Raw genomic sequence first — 21,703 nt, 5'->3', positions numbered from 1 at the left:
TGGGACTCATGGAGCACGTTCCCAGCTGAATGCAGCACAATTGCCCGTATGCATAGAGAGGGCTGGGAGATCAGAGAGGGGAAAGGCCCCATCCCCCGGCTCGCTGGGCAGTGGAGCCTTGGAGAAGAGGGCAGACTGAAAACCATCCTGGATTGGAGGTCAGATGGCTTCAGTCAAGTAGCACGTCCTGGCCCATCCTGGCCAATCTGTCCTGGAGACTCAGGAGCATGTGCATAGGGAGAGAATGGATCACTTTTCACAGAATCACCCCCAGCTGTAATACTCCATGCATTCCTGAGGGACTAACCCTCCCAGGAAGAACCAAGCTACATAAGCAGCTGCAATTCTACAGAGGGGCCGTGACAGTCCTAACGGCAATGACCTGCCTGGCTCCAGAGGCTAGAAGAAGGAGGCTCCACATAGCCTTGGCAATGAGCCACACACAGCTTCCCCCAAACAAGGCGCCGATCCGTAATGGATCATGAGCTCAGGAAGACACATGCAAACACATGGATGAACAGAAAGAAGCTCCAGAGGCGAGGGTAGAAAACAATGGCTCCATATGCACACGTTTATCACACACACACACACACACACACACACACATACACACACACATGCCCCAAAAACAGGCAAAAATCCATACTATATCACAAGCACAGGAAAGGACACATAAACACATGAACAAACATGCAGAGAGAAGCCCATGTGTACATGGTGATATGTAGATGCATGGAACACTAGACATATACATGTACAAACTCACAGATCTCTACCTGTGATTTCGCTGGTGTAAGGGATTCCTATTTCCTGTGGAAACATATGCCATGGATGGATATTCACAATTCTTCTGTGGTTTATAGTTTGGGGGGGATTGCCCAGGGCACTGAGGTCATTACTTGCCCATGGTCAGATAGTACATGGCCAGGTAGGGCATGTGAGATTTGAATCTGGGTCTTCCTGACTCTAAGGCCAGCTCTCTTTCCATATTGCCTCTCTCTCACACACACACACACACACACACACACACCCTGCTCCTTGGGATAGCCCCATAGAGCATCAACTCCCATCCTTGGAGAGCCCTTTCCCTTAAATTCAGCAAATATGTATTATATTCCTACTAGATGCAGGATCTTGTATTGGGTACCGGGGATACAAGATGAAGCAGGACATGGTTCCTACCTTCATGGACTTTTTGCTTTGCTGGCATAGGGGAGAGGAATGAATGGTTCACAGATAAGTATGTTACAAGGTAGCATGTGACAGGAACAAAGAAAGCTCCAGGCCAAGGGTTCTAGGAAAATTTGAAGAAAGATGTATCTTCTTCAGCTGTGGGAACCCAGGAAAGGTTCACAGAAGAGGTGGCACCTAAGCTGGACCCTGACATCAGGAAAGCATTGGAGAGATACTAGGCCTGGAATGGGACCCCTCTGAGCCAAGCCCTGGAGATGGGAGAAGGCAGGAGTGGTTGGGCGATAGGTGAGTTGTTCACTTCAGTTGGAGTGGACCCAGTCCAGGGGAGTCACAGAAGAGCAGACCAGAAGGCATTGTAAGATTGAGATGTGGAAGGAATCTCTGGAGTCATCTAATCTGAACAAAAAACTGAGACCCAGAGAGGGAGAGTGTCCAAGGTCACTCAATTCCAGTGACTTTTCCATGGCGCCACTCTGCCTTCCAGTGGGCATCCTGGTAGACAGAGGTAGGAGCCATGCCAGAGTGTCATGCAAAGATCAGACACTTTTATTAAACTGTAATGGCAGAGGGGAATGGTCTAGTCATAAGGGGCAGGGGAGAGGGGAAAGAGGGGGAAAGTTACAAGGTATGTGCCCTGGAGTCAAATGGGCCATTCCCGTAAAAGAGCCCCTAAACCTTGGTCTTCCCATCCTCTCCACCACCACCACCACCCCAAGATCCTGGTGATCATGAATTGGAGTCACTCTGAATTACTTCAATCTTTATTTTGTTCATCTCTTCCCAGTCCCTTAGACTTTATCTCCCGACAGGACCTAGGTCCTTTCCTCCCATCTGCCCCAAATGTGAGGTCCCTTAGGGCAGGGTCTGTTTTGTTCTTCTTCTGTCTCTGCCCTCCCTTAAACTGTGATCTCTGCCTCTGTCTCTCCCAGACAGTGAGCTCCTCTGGGACAGACCAGGTTTCCTATCCCTATATGCCCTGCATGTGGCTAAGGAGAGAGTAATCAAGCAAGCAGAGGGAGCAAAGAGAGGAATGTTTGTTTTCAATATATTTGAGCCCAAAGGTGTATACTGAGTAATTAGACCTAGGTATATAGGGGTAAAGGGTGCATAGGTTATTTTCCCAGTTGATGGAACTCCTGTATGACACTCAGTGGGGGTGGTCCCTGAGAACAAGATCATGTATTTCCCCAGAACCGACTTCCTCCATTTGGCAGTGGAACTGAAAAGTGGCTAACTTTTAGAACTTGAATAGTGTCTCTTGAAATGGAAAGTCCCTCATGTTCGGGCGGAGAACAATGGTTCTCATTTCTTCCCCTGATTGGCTTTGATGCTGACAAAGTCAGCGCATTGTGCCCAGATGTAGTCCTTCTTCTTCCCCCATATGGTAACTCCATCTCATTCCCTTCTCTTTTCCTTTCCCTTTCCTTCTGCCTTTTCATCTCTTGTAAGAGATGTTCCCTTGAGCTCCCTGGAATTGATTTTTAAGTGATACTCTCTCATATAATTGCCGCTGAAACGCCATGTGGTTATTGTAATGGATTTTGAAAGATGACAAGTCCCACTCGATGACCATCATTGAGACCCAAAGATTATTGGAATGTGATTTAGGGACAGGTCAGGTTCATCCTCACATATTATCTGAACTAATCAGTCAACTTGTCTACTAAGTACCTGTCCTATGGGAGGCTAGCTATGAAAGACACAGAAAAAAGAGACAGTCCCTCCCTCCCCTCAGTGATTACAGACCTTAGAGCTAGAAGGCACCTCATTAGCCATATAGCCACTTGTTTTATAGTTGAGAAAATTAAGGCTTGCAGAAATGAATTCACAGAAGTATCAATCCAATCAATCAACAAGCATTTATTAGGGGCAGCCGGGTGGCACAGTGGATAGAACACCGGCCCTGGAGTCAGGAGGACCTGAGTTCAAATCTGGCCTCAGACACTTAACACTTACTAGCTGTGTGACCCTGGGCAAGTCACTTAACCCCAATTGCTTCACTAAAAAAAAAAACAAGCATTTATTAAACACCTACTATGCACTAGATGCTGAGAATAAAATAATTTTTTTAAAATCAGACAGTCCCCACCCTCAAAGAGTTCTGTAGAGGAAGATTAGATAAATGTATACAAGTATATTCAAAATAAATACAAGAAGATTTCAAGAGGGGAGGCACTAGTAGCTACAGGACTCAAGAAAGTCTCTGTGTAGGAGATAATGATCAAGCTGAATTTTAAAGGAAACTAAGTATTCTAAAGGACAGCTAGGTGACATGGCCTGGAGTCAGGAAGACTCTTCTCCCTGAATTTAAATTCAGTCTCAGACACTTAACTAGCTGTATGACCCTAGGCAAGTTACTTAGCCCTATTTGCCTCAGTTTCCTCATCTGTAAAATGAGCTGGAGAAGGAAATGGCAAACCACTCCAGTATCTTTGCCAAGAAAACCCCAAATGAGGTCACAAAGAGTCAGACATGACCAAACAACAACAACAACAACAAAGGTATTCTAAAAGGTGGAAATGAGGAGGAAGTACATCCCATGCATAGGGGACAGCCTGTGCACAGTCATGGAGGTGGGCCATCAGATGTCACCTGGGAAGAACAGCAATACAAAGCCTTGGTCTCTAACTTTAGAACCAGAGCTCTTTCCTACACAATCTCTAAGCTCCAAGTCTGACTAGGAAGAAAACGCATACACATGGAACATTAGAGAAGAAAATAAGGGTCTGTGTGTGTGTGTGTGTATCCAAGGGCTAGACTGTGGTTCTGTAGACTAAGTGCCAGAGAAGTCTAGGGAAGGAGACCTATGAGGACTGGAGTAGTCAGGGAAAGATTTGGAGATGAAGAGATGGGATTGGGTGATAGCTTGAACGCAGGTTCAAGGGTAAGCCCGAGAGTCATAGAATCATAGATTTAGAGGTATAAGGGGCCTTGGGGTCATGTCATCCAACCTCCTCACTTTATAGAGGAGGAAACTGAGGCTTAAAGAGGTAAAAATGACTTGCCTAAGATCAAATAAACATCAAGTGATGACCAGGATTTGAACTAAGGTCCTGAGATTCTAAATCCAGCAATCTTTCCATTGTACCACGAGAGAAGAAAGTTCTCTGTTTGAAGAAAGCTGATCCCCTCCCCCCACTAATAGCCATTTTGATCATAAGCCCTAAATGTTCCTTCTCCCCCTTAATAACCACTTGGTGACCTTGATTTTTCCCAGAATTCCTCCCTCTGATTTGCATCATCTTCACATAAAGCTAGTGAAAGCAGAGCCAAGTCTGAATTGAGGACCCTAAAGCTGTTTCCAGTTGCTAGCCATACAACCAGAGTGAGTTATTAATTAGCATTTACTTGGGTGGCTGCCAGGGCCCCAACCCAACTCCTTTGCCCAGGAAAATGGAGAAGCTGTTGTGAACAGGGACAGTAAGAAGAGTGGAAGAAAGTATTGGGGTATATGGTGGTGTCAGTTAATGGAAGAGCAATGAACTTGTAGACAGAAGAGAGGGGTTTGAGGCTAGGCTCAAGAATTAGCTTTGTAACTTAAAAAAAGTCACTTTTCTAGGGGCAGCTAGATGGCGCAGTGGATAGAGCACTGGCCCTGGAGTCAGGAGGACCTGAGTTCAAATCTGACCTCAGTCACTTGACACTTACTAGCTGTGTGACCCTGGGTAAGTCACTTAACCCCAATTGCCTCACCAAAAAAAAAAGTCACATTTCTAGGAGCCTCAGTTTGTCCAGCTGTAAAATGGAAGCAGATACATGACTTTAAGACATTATGTTTTTGTAGATGGGGAAACTGAGTCACAGAGAAGTGACTTGCCAAGAATTGCCAAAAGGCACTAGTAAGTGAGGAGAGCAGAATCAGGAAAGGGGTTGGGGGGTTAGTCACTGAATGCCAATGTTGTGGAAAATCTAGGCATTCATTTAGGTTGCAGAGTAGGAAGTGAATGGGAAGCAGGCGGAGTGAGAGGGGAGGTGTTGTTGCTTGACAGTTTTTTCTAGAAGATACACATTCAGCTAACTTCCCCATCCCCCTCAACAAGAGACAACCAAACCATTTTCAGGATAAATGAAAGTATACAGCTCATATCCATTCTATCCCCCTCCCCATTCAAGAGTCTGACTTTAGGTGGCACAGTGGATAAAGCACCAGCCCTGGATTCAGAAGGACCTGAATTCAAATCTGACCTCAGGCACTTGACATTTACTAGCTGTGTGACCCTGGGCAAGTCACTTAACCCTCATTGTCCCACAAAACGTCTGACTTTGAGAACAGGAAATAAGGTTTTCTTATTCTAGTATGGCAAAAGAAAGGTTTTCTGGCCTGGAACTGTTGAAATAACTTCCCTATAGGTCTTTGGTATTCCTTTATGTCCTCCATTCCCACCCACCCTCCAAAAATCTCAAACTATGAGTTGGTTGCTGCAGCGGGGGGTTTTGGTCCATGTCTCACCTGCCTTGCCTTGTCTTACTTAGTCCAAAGAAGAGGGAGACCTTGGTACCCATGAATGGTACTGGACGAAAGTGCCTTTGAACTCATGAATCATTTCCAGAGCCTGGGCCACCCTTTTTCCAACAATGTCCCCCTCTTCCAAAAAAACAGCCTGTTAACTATAGATGACCCCCAAAGCTTATAGGGATATCACTTGTGTTTGAGAAGAAAGCATTTTCCCTAAAATTACATGGGCTCATAAAATGTCTTTTCCATGAACACACTCAGACATGCAAACACCACCTTCCTCCCTCTCTTCCACCACACCTTCCTACATTCCACACTACCAGAATGCAGTCTCTTTGAGAGAGGGGTAATTATACTTTGGTCTTAGTATGCCCAATACTTTGCATATTTCTTAAATGCTTCTTGGATTTAATTGAATTGCATTACACACACATATTAGTAAAAATACATACACACATGGATGACCATATACCCCAAAACATAGTATGCAAATCTGCACACATGCACATGCACGTGCGCGCACACACACACACATACACACCAAAGCAGTCACTACATCTGTATGCATACTGGGTTGCTTCTGTTTATCTTCAATGATACCTACACACAAGCCAGAAACTTAGGGAAGCTTGGGGTGGTGTGGGACAGGCACTATCCCCTACCTTAAAAAATAAAATCTCTGGGGCAGCTAGGTGGCACAGTGGATAGGGCACCGGCCCTGGATTCAGGAGGACCTGAGTTCAAATCCAGCTTCAGACATTTGACACTTACTAGCTGTGTGACCCTGAGCAAGTCACTCATTGCTCCACCAAAAAAATAAAATAAATAAAAATAAAATCTACTTGTCAAGTGGTTTTACCACTGCTGAACAACACTTCTAACATTCCTCCTCACTGAAGGAGAAATGAACAGACTCCCAAGTTCCTCTCTCCATACACACACACACACACACACACACACACATATACACATCCTCTTCTCTAAACCTCTAACTTCTCTGGTCTCAGTTTCCCCACCTGTAAAGTGAGGGGATCGATTCCTTCCAGGGACCTCAGAGCCATCCCTTCTATCTTTAAATTTATGATTTTATGCATAGATGACCTCACTTTCTACTCACTCAGGAGATGGAGGCTGTCTATTGGGAGTCTCCCTCTATCCCGTCCTCCCCAGCTCAAAATCTTCCTTGTCCTCACAGTTCCTCTTGCCTTCCCCTCAAAATTGCAGCATATAAACTGACCCTTCTCTTTGCCAAGGCTTGCCCTTTCTCTTGTGTCCTCAATCCCATCCCTTCCTCCAGAATCTCGCTCCTTTGGAGATTTCCTTTCTATCTCATCTTTCCATGTTTTCTTTCCTCTCTGCTTACAAATATACTCAGAAGTGCTTATCTTTAACTTTAAAAAAAGAAAGAAAAGAAAGGATCTTCCTTTGCCCCTGCCATCCCCTCAAGCTCTCCTCCTCTCTTTCCTCCCTTTCACCTTCATGTTTTCACCAACCCCTCACTCCTGCACCCTGGGTACTCTGGCTGTGACCTCCCCCCTCTGCACCCATGCAAGGAGCCCTAGCCTCCAGCTCTGCTACTGGTTGACTCTGCGACTCCCCGGGGTAGGCTGTCTTCTTCCTCCAGGCTAGTTTTCTCCTCTGTCAACTAAAAGGGTTCGGCTACATGATCTCTCAGGCTCCTTCCACCTCAGAAATGTCTGTCCCGATCTCTACCACACTGCTCTTCAACCAGAAGAGGAAGACTCACAGTACTGAGCTCCCTCTGCAGTTTCAATAGCTAAATAACGTGCCCAGCTCCTAGATCTGGACCTTGAGATCTGTGATCTGGAGGTATATAGGGCTTCCTGTTCATGGGGAGCCCCAAGCCCCTTTCACAGCAGAGACAGGGAGTGGGTTCTTCCCTTCTTCATCCACATGAACATACCAATCACCTCAGAGGTGAAAGAGGTGGGAGGCTAGGGCCCCTAGATGTTTAGGCCCTGATCCTACCAAGAAAAGGGCCCATATGGTAAGACACACACACACACATCCGCCCCAGCTGCATAGGACACAAATCTGGTACTAAAAGACCTCAGAGATGGTCTCTGGTCCCTGCCTTCAGGAAGCTTACAGTGTAACGGAATAAGACACAAACCCAGTTAAGCATAGCGTCCAATATCATAAGATAAGTACACAAGAGAGGACAAAGTACACCTGTGAGGTTTTAGTTTGCTCCTGTGCCTGTGTCTTCCCTCCTAGCTGAAGGAGGAGCCACGTTTCCCCCTCCAGAACAGGGGCCCACCCAGGACAGGGTTATGTTTTTCTCTCGCTCAGCTTCCCATACAGTAAGTGGCTAAAGGCCAACAGCGATACTGCCTTGTTTGTAGAGTTTCCCTCCTAGCCTTTGTAATTGGAAGCCAAAAGAAGATAATGAAAAGATCACAGTCCTTGGAAATCAAAAGGCTCTGACACTCACTAGGTGCGGGACTTAGAACCAGTCATAGCACCACTGTAAGTCTCAGTTTCCTCATCTGGGAAATGGGGATAATAACCCTTTATACCACCCATGGGAATATACCACCTCATGGGAATATGGTGAGGAATGTGCTTTGTCAATATTTAGGCATTATAAAAATGTCAGCCATTATCATTGGCATTGAGTTCTCTTCTTATTCTTGTGGGGCTGGATAACCACTGAGACAAAGGAATGGTTTCCCAAGGGGTATAAACAAACAAATGCATAGGCTGGATCAGTCCCCAGGCCTTCCACCTGGTAAACCTTCCTCCATCCCATGGCACCCCGGCTGCAGGTCCCGGCTGATGCCAGCCCAGCCAGAGCCTTATTGACAAACCAGTTAGCTCTGAGAGAGAAATGGGCCTCGGTGCCGCCTCCGACGCCGCCTGGATCAATAGCCAGAGCCAGGGCCGAGTGGCTGGCTGCCGTGTGGATCCGAGGTGAGGGCTGCCCAGGCTAATCAGAGCCATGGGATCAGCTGTCTCTGCAGTTATTACAGGAGCCGCTCTGGTGATTTTCAGAGTTTGCTAAAGATTTATATTCTTTCCACTGGGAGGGGACAGGGACGGGGACAGAGCTATCTCCACATGACAGGAGGTGATGATATTTTTATGGTAATGTGTTTCCCAAAATCAGTGAATCTTGTGCATGCCTGTTCACACAAATGTTCGTGTGTTCACAATACATGTTGACATCTCTCTCAGAGGTCAATGCCTGTTCAAATGAGGAATTTGTGACTTACAAGTGAAAGAGAATGACCTCCCCTACAATGACCAAGGTCAAAGAGCGCTGGGTGGGCACTCGGGACACCGGTGCGAGTTCCAGCCTCAGCCCCACCATTAATTTGTGACCTTGGACAAGTCACTCCCTCTCAGGCTTCAATTTCCGCTTTTGGAAAAGGGACCTAGTAACATCTACCCCACCTGCCTCGCAAGATTGTTATGAGGATCCAATGATAAAATAGATGAGAGGCCTTGAAGTCAGGCAAGGCTATGTATGGTATCTAGCTGGAAAGAATCATTAAGGTGTTGTTGTTGTTGTTCAGTCATTTCAGTTGCATGCGACTCTCCATGATCCCATTTAGGGACTGCTTCAGTGACTTGCCATTTCCTTTTCCAACTCATTTTGAGGCATTAGGAGCTTGAGGAGACCTTAGGGGTCATCTAGACCACCTCCTTCATGTTATAGATAAGAATACTCAGACCTTGTTAGGTGAAATGATGGGCCTCAGGCCTTACACAGTAGGAAACAGCAGAGATGAGATTTGAACCCAGTCACTGATACAAGGGGGGATATGACAGCGGCAAAGGAAAGATCCAAAGTACTCTAGAAAAAAATTAAGGGAGAAAGGGGAAACGCTTCAATTAAGAATATCATGGGGGGCGGGGCGGCTAGGTGGCACAGTGGATAAAGCGCCAGCCCTGGATTCAGGAGGACCTGAGTTCAAATCCGGCCTCAGACACTTGACACGTACTAGCTGTGTGACCCTGGGCAAGTCATTTAACCCTCATTGCCCCACAAAAAAAAAAAAAAAGAATATCATGTGGGGCAGCTAGATGGCACAGTGGATAAAGCACCAGCCCTGGATTCAGTAGGACCTGAGTTCAAATCCGACCTGAGACACTTGACACTTACTAGCTGTCTGACCTTGGGCAAGTCAGTTAACCCCCATTTCCCTGCCCCAACCTCAAAAAAGAATATCATGGAAGGCTTCATAGAGAAGGAAGGCTGGTTGGAGTAGGCAAGCTAAGAAGTTTGCATTTTAGGGGTGGCTGGATAGCACAGTGGATAAAGCACCAGCCCTGGATTCAGGAGTACCTGAGTTCAAATCCGGCCTCAGACACTTGACACTCACTAGCTGTGTGACCCTGGGCAAGTCACTTAACCCCCATTGCCCTGCAAAAAAAAAGAAAGAAAGAAAGAAATTTGCATTTTATATCCTTAACAATAGGGAGCCAGTGAAGGTTTTTTAGAAGAGCAGCAATATGGTCAGGCTGCATGTCTGTCCTCAGGTCCATAGTAGAACCACAGCTGGTAACCATCAGTGGCCCCTCCCAGAATCCCCCAGAGTGGAGAACACCAGCCAGCCATGCCAGTCCCATGACCCCAGTACCGGCCAGCAGCCACATGCAGGATTGGGAGAACAGCTATCTCAATAAACAGAATGTCCTGGGCTAACCAAGAGACAGTTGGAGCAGAGTCATATCCAGGATTACAGCAGTGCTTGGCACAGCCCACCCATCCTCCTCCTCAGAGAAGGGGGCATTATAAGGTGTTATAGACTAGCCTGGCCCAGAGCCCAGGTTCTTGGAGAGGACATTAGTGGAGGAGAACAAGCTGGTGGGACGAGGGCATGCTGAGCACCAGTCTGAAAACTCCTTCCGTGGTTGCTTGGGGCTTGAAGCCAAAGCAGGTCAGGAACCCTAACATGGTCCTGGATGAGTAGAATTAGGAATCAAAGGGCTGTCTTAAGCAGGGAGAGTTTGGAGCAGATTGTAGGATTTCGAGCCAGGAGGGGCCTGTCATTAAAAATCATCTGTTCCAACCCCATATTTTGTGGTTTTTGTTTTTGTTTTGTTTTTTGCAGGGCAATGAGGGTTAAGTGACTCGCCCAGGGTCACACAGCTAGTAAGTGTCAAGTGTCTGAGGCCGGATTTGAACTCAGGTCCTCCTGACTCCAGGGCTGGTGCTTTACCACTGCGCCATCTAGCTGCCCCCCAACCCCATATTTTGTGTTTTTTGTTTTTGTTTTGTTTTTTGGCAGGGCAGTGAGGGTTAAGTGACTTGCCCAGGGTCACACAGCTAGTCAGTGTCAAGTGTCTGAGGCCGGGTTTGAACTCAGGTGCTCCTGACTCCAGGGCTGGTGCTTTACCACTGCAGTGCCACCTAGCCACCCCCCAACCCCATATTTTAAAGGAGGAGACTGAGGTGCAGAGAGGGGAAGGGTCTTGGCTAAGGTTGCACAGGAAGCAATTAGCAGAGCTAAGTTTTAAACCCAAATCGTCTGACTGCTAAGCACTCAAATGGGATGAGCAATAAGAGACCTTGGGAACCAGAGGAGGGTTCTGTCTCCCCTAAATACAGATCGATTTGTTCTCCATTTACTTTGTGGATTAGGGACAGGGCGATGAGTTCCAAAAAGGGGGTGTCCTCCCCCCCACACCACCACCACCACCATGTCCCCAAACCCAGAAAGCCGGGGGCGTTAGCCCCCTCCAATACTTGCACCACAGCGACCCCTGGTGGTAAATCAGGAAATCTGGCCAACCACCTAGGCTAGGACCATCACATAATACCAAGAACAAAGCAAGTCCCAGGCCTGGTTTATGCTCAGAACAGGAGGCCACTAGAAATGAATTGATCCAAAAAAAACAAAAAATAAAAACAAAGGGGCAGCTAGATGGCGCAGTGGATAAGCACCGGCCCTGGATTCAGGAGTACCTGAGTTTGGATCCGGCGTCAGACACTTACTGGCTGTGTGACCCTGGGCAAGTCACTTAACCCCAATTGCCTCACCAAAAAACAAAAAACAAACAACAACAACAACAACAAAAAATTAAGCAATCCAGAGTCCCTACGTGCCCTCTAGGTAAGGTCCTTTTCCCATAGCCACTTCTCAGAGTCTCTGAGCTGGAACAGACATCAGAGGTCATCTGGTCCAATTTGTACTGGAACTGGATGTCATTTACAGCCTCCGTAACAGAAGACCAGCCAGCCTCCCCTTTGGAGACCTCCAGTGATGGGTAAAGGACCGCCTCCCAAGGAAGCCCTTTCACGTCATTTTGGGACAGCCTCAGTTTTGAAGGAAGGTTTTTTTTCCTTATACTACATAGAAGCCTGTTTCTCTGTGACTTCCTCCCACTATACTTCACAAAAAGAGAGACATTTAGAAGCAGGCAACACTGGAATTAGTGTCAGAAGATCTGGGTTCAAGTTCTGATTTTGCCACTTAGCAGCTGTGACCTTGGTCAAGTCATTTTCTTTCCCTGTCCCTCGGTTTCACCTCGGTAAATGAAGAAAGGTGGACTAAATCATTTCTAAGGTCGCTTATGCTCTAAGGATAAAAGGAAAAGAGTGAAAACAAATGAATGAATGACAAAGGAAAGGAAGGAAGCAATCTCCACTTCCCACCCTACCCCTACCCCAGAGGGTTGGGTCTTGAGTCTCTGATGCCCTGGGTGCCCTCACCAGATTCATTAGGAGATTCTGCTGCTGTGCCCTTAATCCTTCCTGTCTTATGTGGACCCAGTTCTCTTTCCCTGCCCCCAGAATTGTGAGGGGTCTCTGGCTTCCATTTTTCTAGACTGACTTCCTGGTCTGTCCAGTCAGGGACTTTCAGCTGCAAGTTGAATAGACAGATCAAGCTGGATTTGCTAGGGCAAGGAGGCCTGGAGGGGAAAGCGGGCTGAGCGGAATGAGAAAAGAGATAGGAGCAGTAAATAACCAGACCTCCCCCCTTTTCTAGGCAGCCCATCAAAAGCCCAGACACTCAGCCTTCTCGCTGCTCCAGGGAGTTGAGAATCCTGGGTCTCCGATTGGCCTGTTCTGACCTCTAGACTCATTCCCATTCCCTTCTTCTCCATCTCGAAATCTGGGTTATTTAGTCTTCAAGTGTTAGCAGTCTCTTTCTCTTTCGTTTTTCATTATCTCCTCTCCCTGAGGGGCGAGGTCAGAGCTCACTGAGCACATTAGCATGCTCCCAAGGGCCTGCTGTCTTCCAGCTGATCCCTGCACCCTAGCCTGTCTGCCACTTTGCAAGCCCTTTTCCAAGACTCCCAGGCAGGTAATGGGACCAAAGGACCCCATGTTCTCCTTTCCCTCTTACCCAGAGATTCAAAAAAGGGCAGGCAACAAGTTAGGGCCCAAGCTGGGAGGGATGGGGCACAAAGACTGTTCCAAGAGTAGCTAGACAAAAAAAGGGGAGGGAAGGAAGGAAGGGAGGGAGGGAAGGAGAAGAGAGGAAGGGAGAGAGAAAAGGAAGGGAGGAAGGAGGAAGGAAGGGAGAGAGAAGGAAGAGAGGGAGGGAGGGAAGGAGAAGGGAGGAAGGGAGAGAGAAAAGGAAGGGAGGAAGGAAGAAGGAAGGGAGAGAGAAGGAAGAGAGGGAGGGAGGGAAGGAGAAGGGAGGAAGGGAGAGAGAAAAGGAAGGGAGGAAGGAGGAAGGAAGGGAGAGAGAAGGAAGAGAGGGAGGGAGAGAAGGAGGGAGAGAGGAAAGGAAGGAAGGAAGGAGGGAGACAGGGAGGAAGACAGGGAGGGAGGAAGGAAGGAAAGAAAGACCTACTAGCTGACCTACACACACACACACACACACACACACTCTACCCAGAAAAACAAATGTGCAACAACAAAAAATTCTTTTTAAATCAGAAGGCCTGGATTTGAATTTCAGCTCTGCTACTTGCTCCTTGAGTGACCTTGGGCAAGTCACTTCCTTTCCCTGGCTCTGTATCTCCACATGGAAAAAGGGGCTTGTACTAGATGAGCTCTAAAGTCCCTTCCCACTCTAAATCCTATAATAGTCATAGCTCAGCCAGATTCCTCTCTCTACACCCTCTGCTCTCCTTCCCAGTCCCCCAAATCCAGGCATCCATCCATCCATCCTTTGCACACACATACACACACACACACACACACACACACACACACACACACATCCCCAACCAGGCCCTGTGAACTTGGCAGTTTCTGCACGTACAGAGCCCGGGGATGGACTGATTGATCTGTAACACTTAAAAAAATAATAATGGTTTGATCGTTACCAAGGATTAAAAGTAATCCTTTGGCCACAGCTATTGTGGGAACGTTCTTCACGACTCAGTGAGCTGGCTGGGGACACCCTAACCCCCTGAAGGCACTCCTTTCATGAGAGCCAACTGAGAGGGGGGACAGAGGCACCGTCTGGAGTTAGGGTGGCCGTACCCTAGAACCCTCGTGTCCTTGGCCTGCACTGGAACCACTGAGGTCATCAAGTCCATCCCTCTATTCCAAGCCACCTTTCTCTCATGCACACACAGTAATAAGATCCTATCTAAATCTTAAGCTTTCTAAGAGAGTGTGGATGCAATGATATCTCAAAGACTTCTCTGAGATAGCTTTCCCCATATTCCTACAGGTCAACACAAAGCCTTCCTTGGACACAATAAGCTTCTGCATGCAATAGGTATTCAATAGATGCTTGTTTAATCGAGCTGAATTCTGGAGTCTCTGGTTCTGAGTGCCTCTAATGCAAAATAATAATGTACAACAGTATCATCAACATTGAGTGTTGACCTACTGTGATGGACTATATTCTTCTCACCAATGCAATGGTACAGAAGAGTTCCAGGGAACTCATGATAGAAGAGGATCTCCAAATCCAAGAAAAAAAAAAGAAAGAAAGAACTGTGGAGTATAGATGCTGATTGAACCATATTATTTCTTTTGTTTTGGGTGCTGTTGTTTTTTTTTTCTATTTTGAGGTTTTGCATCACTGCTCTGATTCTTTCTCTTGTAACAGGATTAATGCAGAAATAGGATTAATGTTATTGTGTGTATATATATATGTATATGTATAGAGATATATAGATATAACCTATATCAGATTACCTGCTGTCTAGGGGAGGGGGGAGGGAGGGGAGGGAGGGAGAAAAATCTGAAATTGTAAAGCATGTATAAACAAAAGTTGAGAACTAAAAGAAAAAAATAAATAATAATAATAATAATAATGTACAGGGTCTATTACCTGCTTTCTGGTTTGTTTGTGCCAAATGTTTGAACCCAAGCAGTTTTTCCCATAATTTTTAGGCATTTTAGTCATCCACCTCTTATTCCCTTCTTTCTCCAAGAATCCAGGGAAGGCAGATTCAAGATACCAAACAAAACCAAAGATGATCAGAAGAGAAGAAAAAAAGGGGGAGGGAGGGAAAGAGGAAAGAAAGAAGGAAGGAAGGAAGGAAGGAAGGAAGGAAGGAAGGAAGGAAGGAAGGAAGGAAGGAAGGAAGGAAGGAAGGAAGGAAGGAAGAGAAAAGGAAGGAAGGATGAACAGGGCATGCGTTCAGATCCAAGATGTCACTGAGCTTGGTATTATCCTGTTTGGAAATGATTTGTGGCTCTACTCCCTCTCCATATCCAAAAGCAGAAACGCTGATTGAACCCCTGCTCTGGGCAGAGCATTGTACTGAACACAGTGGGAAACAGAAAGATGAGAGACTGCCCACTAGAAGCTTACAATCTAATAAAAGAATGAGATATCCACCCAGATGATTGCAATACACATCATATCATAAATGCTTTAGGTACAAAGTGTTGTGTGAAGACTGATGGGGCCATAGTGGAGGCAGGGCAGATCAAGGAAGGCTTCCTTAAGAAAGCTGCATTTTTGTTATATTTTAAAAGAGAGGTAGGTGACACTTTCTAACTGTGTGACCCTGGGCAAGTCACTTAACCCTCATTGCCCCGCCCCCCCCAAAAAAAGGATAGGTAGAAATTCAATAGGCAAAGAAGGGGAAAGGGAAATATTTCAAACAAGTAATCAATCAATAAACATGTAGTAAGTGCCTACTATGTTCCAGGCACTGTGCTAAGAGCTGAAGATTCAAAAAGAAGCAAAAGACAATCCCTGCCCTCAAGGAGCTTACAATCTAATGGGAAAGATACCGTGCAAACAAATATATACAAAGCAAGCTATATAGAAGGTAAATAGGAAATTTGGGGTCCAGGGAAGTTGTCCAGTTTGTCTGAATAGAGTACACAGAAAGGAAGTAATATTAGCTCAGACAGGACAGGTAGTGTGCCACCAGATTGTGGAGGGCCTTAAATGCTTGGGAAAGGAAATTGACCTTTACTCAGGAGGCCATAGGGAGTAATTACAAGAAGAATTCAGAACAATCATGACATAATTATATACCTATTTGTAAGAATGATTATTCTAGCAACCATATAAAAGATGGGGAGGGGAAGAGAGTAAAATGGGGAGAAACAGGAAGCCCTACAAGGAGGCTGTTAGGATCATCCAGGCAGGCAGCCACAGGGGCCCAAATTCTAGCATGATGCAGTGTGAACAGAGAACAAGGAACTCACACAAGGAATATTTTGGAGATGAAATTGACAGGTTCTAAGAAATGATTGGGTATGAGTGGAAGAGAAGGGAAAGCGTAAGGTAATCCCAGGGATATAGACATGGGAGGCTAGCTTAATGACAGCACCATAGGCAGAGTAAAGTAAGAAGTAATTAATACATTTTAGGAGAAAATATACGGAGCTTAGTTTTGGACAGTAACAGCATATGGGGACAAAGAAACCAATCCTGAGTTCTTGCCAATCTCCCAGTCATGGCTAATCTTCAGCTACCTAGCCAGTGCCTCTGACTCCCTGTTGTAATGAAATAAATAGGACTGTAACAAGTGATTCCAGTGGTCAGAGAACAGTGTGAATTAATCCAAAAGCATAGGATTGGTTCTTTTATGGGCCAGTTTTGCTGTTGTCCTGACCACAGACTCATCTCTAACCCTAGATCCAGACCAAATCCTGACCCTGATCACAAAATGATCCCTAAACTGTGTCCAGACTGACCCCTGACTGCAACCTGGTCTACACACACACACATACACATACTGTGAACCCAAAATTCCACCTGCCATCTTGAAAATCTTGTTCAGTCAAACATCTGGTTGAAAAATTATGGATAGCTCAGTGCAACAGATAGCACTCTGAGCCAGAGCAAGTAAAGCAGGGCCAAATGAGGTATCCTGCAACTGAGCCCACAGTAAATGGTCCCTGCCTCTAGATGCTGGGGACCAATAACTATTTCCTCATGAATTCCATGGCAAATATAAAGTTCATTTGTGTGTGTGTGTGTTTCCCATGATGGGAGAGTAAATGCTTGAATGGGACTCTTGGTAGGAAGAAGTTATCATGAATATACAAGGGGTAGAAACCTTTGAGAATGGGCAGGGTAGGGGGCAGCTAGGTGGCGCAGTGGATAAAGCACCGGCCCTGGATTCAGGTGCACCTGAGTTCAAATCCAGCCTCAGACACTTGACACTTACTAGTTGTGTGACCCTGGGCACTTTACCCTCATTGCCCCACAAAAAAAAATACTTGAGAGAATGGGCAGGGTATCTAGAAACCACCTTTTAGAGACCAACTCAAATGGTACCTTTCCATGAAGCCTTCCCTGATTTCCACCCCCACCCTAAGCAGCAATGGCTTCTTCCCACTCAGGCCACACAGAGCATTTTGCTTGTTCCTCTCTAAGGCAATAATCATGTAATATCAATGATCAGTGTTGGTGTCATCCCCCCAATAGTCTGTGAAGGATGCCATGTTTTATCTAAATATTGTATCTGAAGATACTTAATAAAAGCTTATTGGATTGAATTCCAATAAGTCCCAAGTGTCAAAGAGTACCCCCCCATCTAAATACCCCTTCTATGAGGGAAAGACAGGCCAGTCTACTGGGAATCTCCAGTCCTCATCTCTGAGTGAGTGTGAAGGGAGTTTCCTCTCTGGCTTCTGGCTCTGGATCTGCTTTCTGGATTTAATTGACTGACCAACACAGAACTGATCCATACCAAAGTCTCTGGGCTCCTGCCACAACTGCTTCCTCTTTTCATTAGACAATCAATCACCTTAATTTCTTTGTAATTTTTCCTAAACCTTCCACCACAATGTCCACTCCCATGTGAGGAGGCTGTGTCTAGGAGGTTCCAGTGCCCTCCGAAGATAAAATTGGGAAAGGCTTGGAGCTCATGTACCAAGCCAGGGTTCCTGGCTTCAGTTCTCAGCTCTTCCCACAGACTCAATGCTGTATGGTACTAGCCACATCATTGTACTAGCCTGTGCCTCAGTCTCCTCTATTTGTACAAAGAGGGTGAACTCTTGCTTTCATTCGACCCCAAATGCTTCAGCAGGGAAATTTTTGATGAGTGTCTCTAAGAAGGAAGGAGAATACCACGCTAGAAGTCCACAGAAGTTGTATTAAATATGGTCTAGGAGACCAGAAGGCATGAATGTGGAAGAAAGGTTGTACTGGAGGCAGGAGAGAGGCCAGTTTGAATAGGATATAGAATAAGTGACGGGAAATCATACATAGTACATCTATATGGAGCCAGATGGTGAAAAATCTTTCAATAGACTCCTAAAAGTAATAAGGAGCCACTGCAGCTTCTTTTTGGCAACCTTGTGGAATATAGATTGGAGGGGGGAGCTACAGAAGACAAGGAGACCGATTAAGAAGGCAAAGGATGATGTGAGCAGGAACTAGGATCAGAACCACATGAGTGGAAAAAGGGGACAAATGAGAGAACTGGTACTGGACCCAGAATCAACAAAACCTGAAGAGTAATCAGATATGTGCCAGGGAAGGGGGTGGGTTTTAAAGGAGAGCAAAGACTAAGAACAAATGAGATAATGTATTTAAAGTGCCCTGCATATTCTGAATCACCATGTAAATGTGAGCTATTGATCATAATGAGTGAATCAGCAACCCAGGGATTCATCAGAAGGGACCCAAGCATCCTAAGCCATGAATTAGAGGAAAGTGAGCACTTAAATAAATAAATAAATAAATAAATAAATGAATGAATGAATGAATGAATGAATAAATAAATAAATAAATAAATAAATGAATGAATGAATGAATGAATGAATAAATAAATAAATAAATAAATAAATAAATAAATAAATAAATAAATAAATAAATAAGTAGCAAGGATTTAGTCAGCATGTGCAGATCAGGACTAAGTGGTAGACTTGCCTCTGCCTGCCTTCCCAGTCCTCTCTCCTCCAACTCCTCTATCCACACCCTCAGCTCCAGACACATCCGTGGGCCTCAGTTTCCCCATCTGTAAAATGATGAATTGAACTAGATGATCTCTAAGGCCCTTCCCTGCTCTAAACTTATAATCCTGAATGTCCCCCACCCACATTCATTGCTTTGGCATACTGCTGATGAGGAACATATTCCACCAACAGAGACCAGCAACCTTCTCTGCAGTCCTGGAGAATGGTCTGGGGCACTAAGAGGTTAAATGACTCATCCAAAGTCACAGAGCCATTATTTCTCAGAAGAGGTCCTTGAACCCAGGTCTTTCTGATTCTCAGGGCAGTTTTTTATGCACTGTGCTGTGTTGCCCACTCCCCTAACTGCCTTATCCAAATTCCTTTTCTTTGCTCATGTTGTCCTTCTACTTGTAATACCCTCCCCGTTATCATCTCCCCCTCCATCTCTATGAATTTTACCCATCCTTCAAGGCCCAAATAAAATACTACCAATTCCAGGAAGATCCCCCTAACTACTCAGACCAGCAAGGATCTCATCCTTCTCTAAGCTCCTCCAGCTCTTCTTGTCTGTAAAGACACATTTGGCAATTAATCACAAACCCATAAGGCCTCAGGGCATCTCCCCTGTGGTCTTGAATTGCTATTTTAATCCTTTATTATTATTTAACCTTTCCTATATTCAGATTCTGTCTCCCCAGCCAGGCTGTGGGCCCCTGGAGACCAGTCCTTGGCTCAGAGCTCTACCCACATAGGGGATCAGTCAATGTTTATGGAATTGATTTGGGTTTGATTTGAGCACAGCTGGGAAAGTGACTCATAGACTTGAAGAATGTCAGAGCTAGTAGAGACTTTAAAGATCATCAAATCCAATACTCTCATTTTACATATGAAGAAAATGAGATTCAGAGATATTGACTTGTCCAACATCACATACTAAGGAGCAAGGCAAGGGTTGACCCCAAGCAGGAGCATGCCGATAAATGTTTAGTAACTAGCCTTCTGGGGGGGAAATTCTAAATGAAACTCACTTTTACCTTTAATCTGTTTTATTAGCATTTTCTCCATTGCTCCATCACAAGTCTAGACAATCAACAAAGCAATAAATCAAACCCCAGTTTGTGGTATTTGCCATTTCCAAGGTATAAAATGCTCACACTGAAAAAATTTAACAATCAGCTCTTTCAAGTTTGCTCAAGCTGGTTCCATCCAGCACACCTCTGGACTCCAGTCTTCTGACTTCAATTCAGTCCTCTTTGCACACCTCATTGGTTGTCATGGCATCAAAGATAGCTGAAAAGGAATCTCATCAGACCCAAGCCCCTCACTTTACAGTTGGGGAAACTGAGTCTCATAGCAGTTATGGACACATAGTGAATAAGTATATATTTAGTTTCCCTCTTCACTTCTGGCTCCCTGATCTTTGCCCTGTAAAGAAAGGATTTCTGTTGGAGTGTGGAGGCCAGGGAAGGAACAGCCATTTGGGGCATGTAGGAGCTTCCCAGAAAGGCAATCAAGAGAGGTGTTGTTCCCCGCCCCCCCCCCCCATGACTTAGTCACTTGGAGGTAGGAGGATTGAGAGATAGGACACTAAGGGAACAGCAGGTAAGGCAAAATGAAATGTAGACCAGATTCTTTGGGTTTGGTTTTTACATACACTAAAGGTCAGAGGCACTTAGAGGAGGGTAAGTCCTTCCCTACAGGTGCGAGTGTTTAGAAGGGAAAGGGGTGTTCAGGAAGGACCAGAGAAAGACTGGTCTTTCTCAAGACTAGTCTTCACTCTGGGACCATGCTGTCTACCTGTAATTTGCTGAGCTAGACAACAAGATTGATCAAAGGGAAGGAAAATGGCTTCTTACCCTCCAAATGACAGCTGTGTGTGACATTATATAGAGGAGGAGGGATAGATGGGAATTCAGGGCCAAGGCTGCGCTCCCCAGTCAATTGTTCAACATTACTTTAGCTTTATTCTCTACTAAAGGTAGAAAGAAATATAGAAAAATGGATAGGACACAGACTCTCCTCTCAATTAGTGTATCACCTTTTTTTGCTGGGGGTTGCAAGTAGATAAAAACATAAAACAAGAAATTGTGATGCAAAGAAGAGGCCCAGGGCAAATTGCTATGAGAAGTTTTTGGAGAACTCAATCTATTTGGGATTGGGGGAGGGGGGTGTTTGAAGGCTTCATAGAGAGGGTGATGCCCCTGGGAGTGGGTAGAACCTTGAAGAAGGGGTTGGAACTCTACCACAAAGTTGGAGATGGGAAGTGGAACTCCACTAGAGAATGTCTGAAGGAGTCTTGGAACTCTGTCATACACACTTGGTCCTAGGCTTTTGGAAGGTAGGGGAATCCCAAGCCTAAGGTACAGACAAGGGGACCACTGGGGGAGGTATGAAAGGACCATGTGTCATGACCAGGCTGAGGTACAGAGTGAGCCCCAAGCCCCATGGAGATGATTCTAGTTCTTGCCAGGGCACTCACACCTATGTAAATTCCCCATGAAGAATCTTGGGGGGGGGCAGCTCGGTGGTACAGTGGATAAAGCACTGGCCCTGGATTCAGGAGTACCTGAGTTCAAATCCAGATCCAGACCCTTGACACTTACTAGCTGTGTGACTCTGGGCAAGTCACTTAACCCTCATTGCTCCACCAAAAAAAAAGAAAAGAAAGAAAGAATCTTAGGGGGCAGACAGAGGAGAGGGAGAAGTGAGAGTCCTGGAAGGGAAACAGAGGAGGGACTGGGGCAGAGTACAGCCAGTACAATCTTCCAGAAAGGAATATCACAGAATTCCATGGATGGCCC

At 45.7% G+C, this 21,703-nt stretch overlaps 1 protein-coding gene across 2 annotated transcripts in view; it reads left to right on the top strand.

The window, feature by feature from the left end:
- Positions 1 to 21,703, top strand: part of CACNA2D2 (calcium voltage-gated channel auxiliary subunit alpha2delta 2) — a 452,102-nt gene that overhangs the window by 343,420 nt on the left and 86,979 nt on the right. The gene's annotated exons all lie outside the window — the stretch shown is intronic.

This window comes from Dromiciops gliroides, chromosome 1 (assembly GCF_019393635.1).
Source record: "Dromiciops gliroides isolate mDroGli1 chromosome 1, mDroGli1.pri, whole genome shotgun sequence".
Taxonomy (NCBI): Eukaryota; Metazoa; Chordata; class Mammalia; order Microbiotheria; family Microbiotheriidae; genus Dromiciops; species Dromiciops gliroides.
The sequence above is the reverse complement of the archived record's forward strand: the minus strand, read 5'-3'. Positions and strand labels throughout refer to the sequence as shown.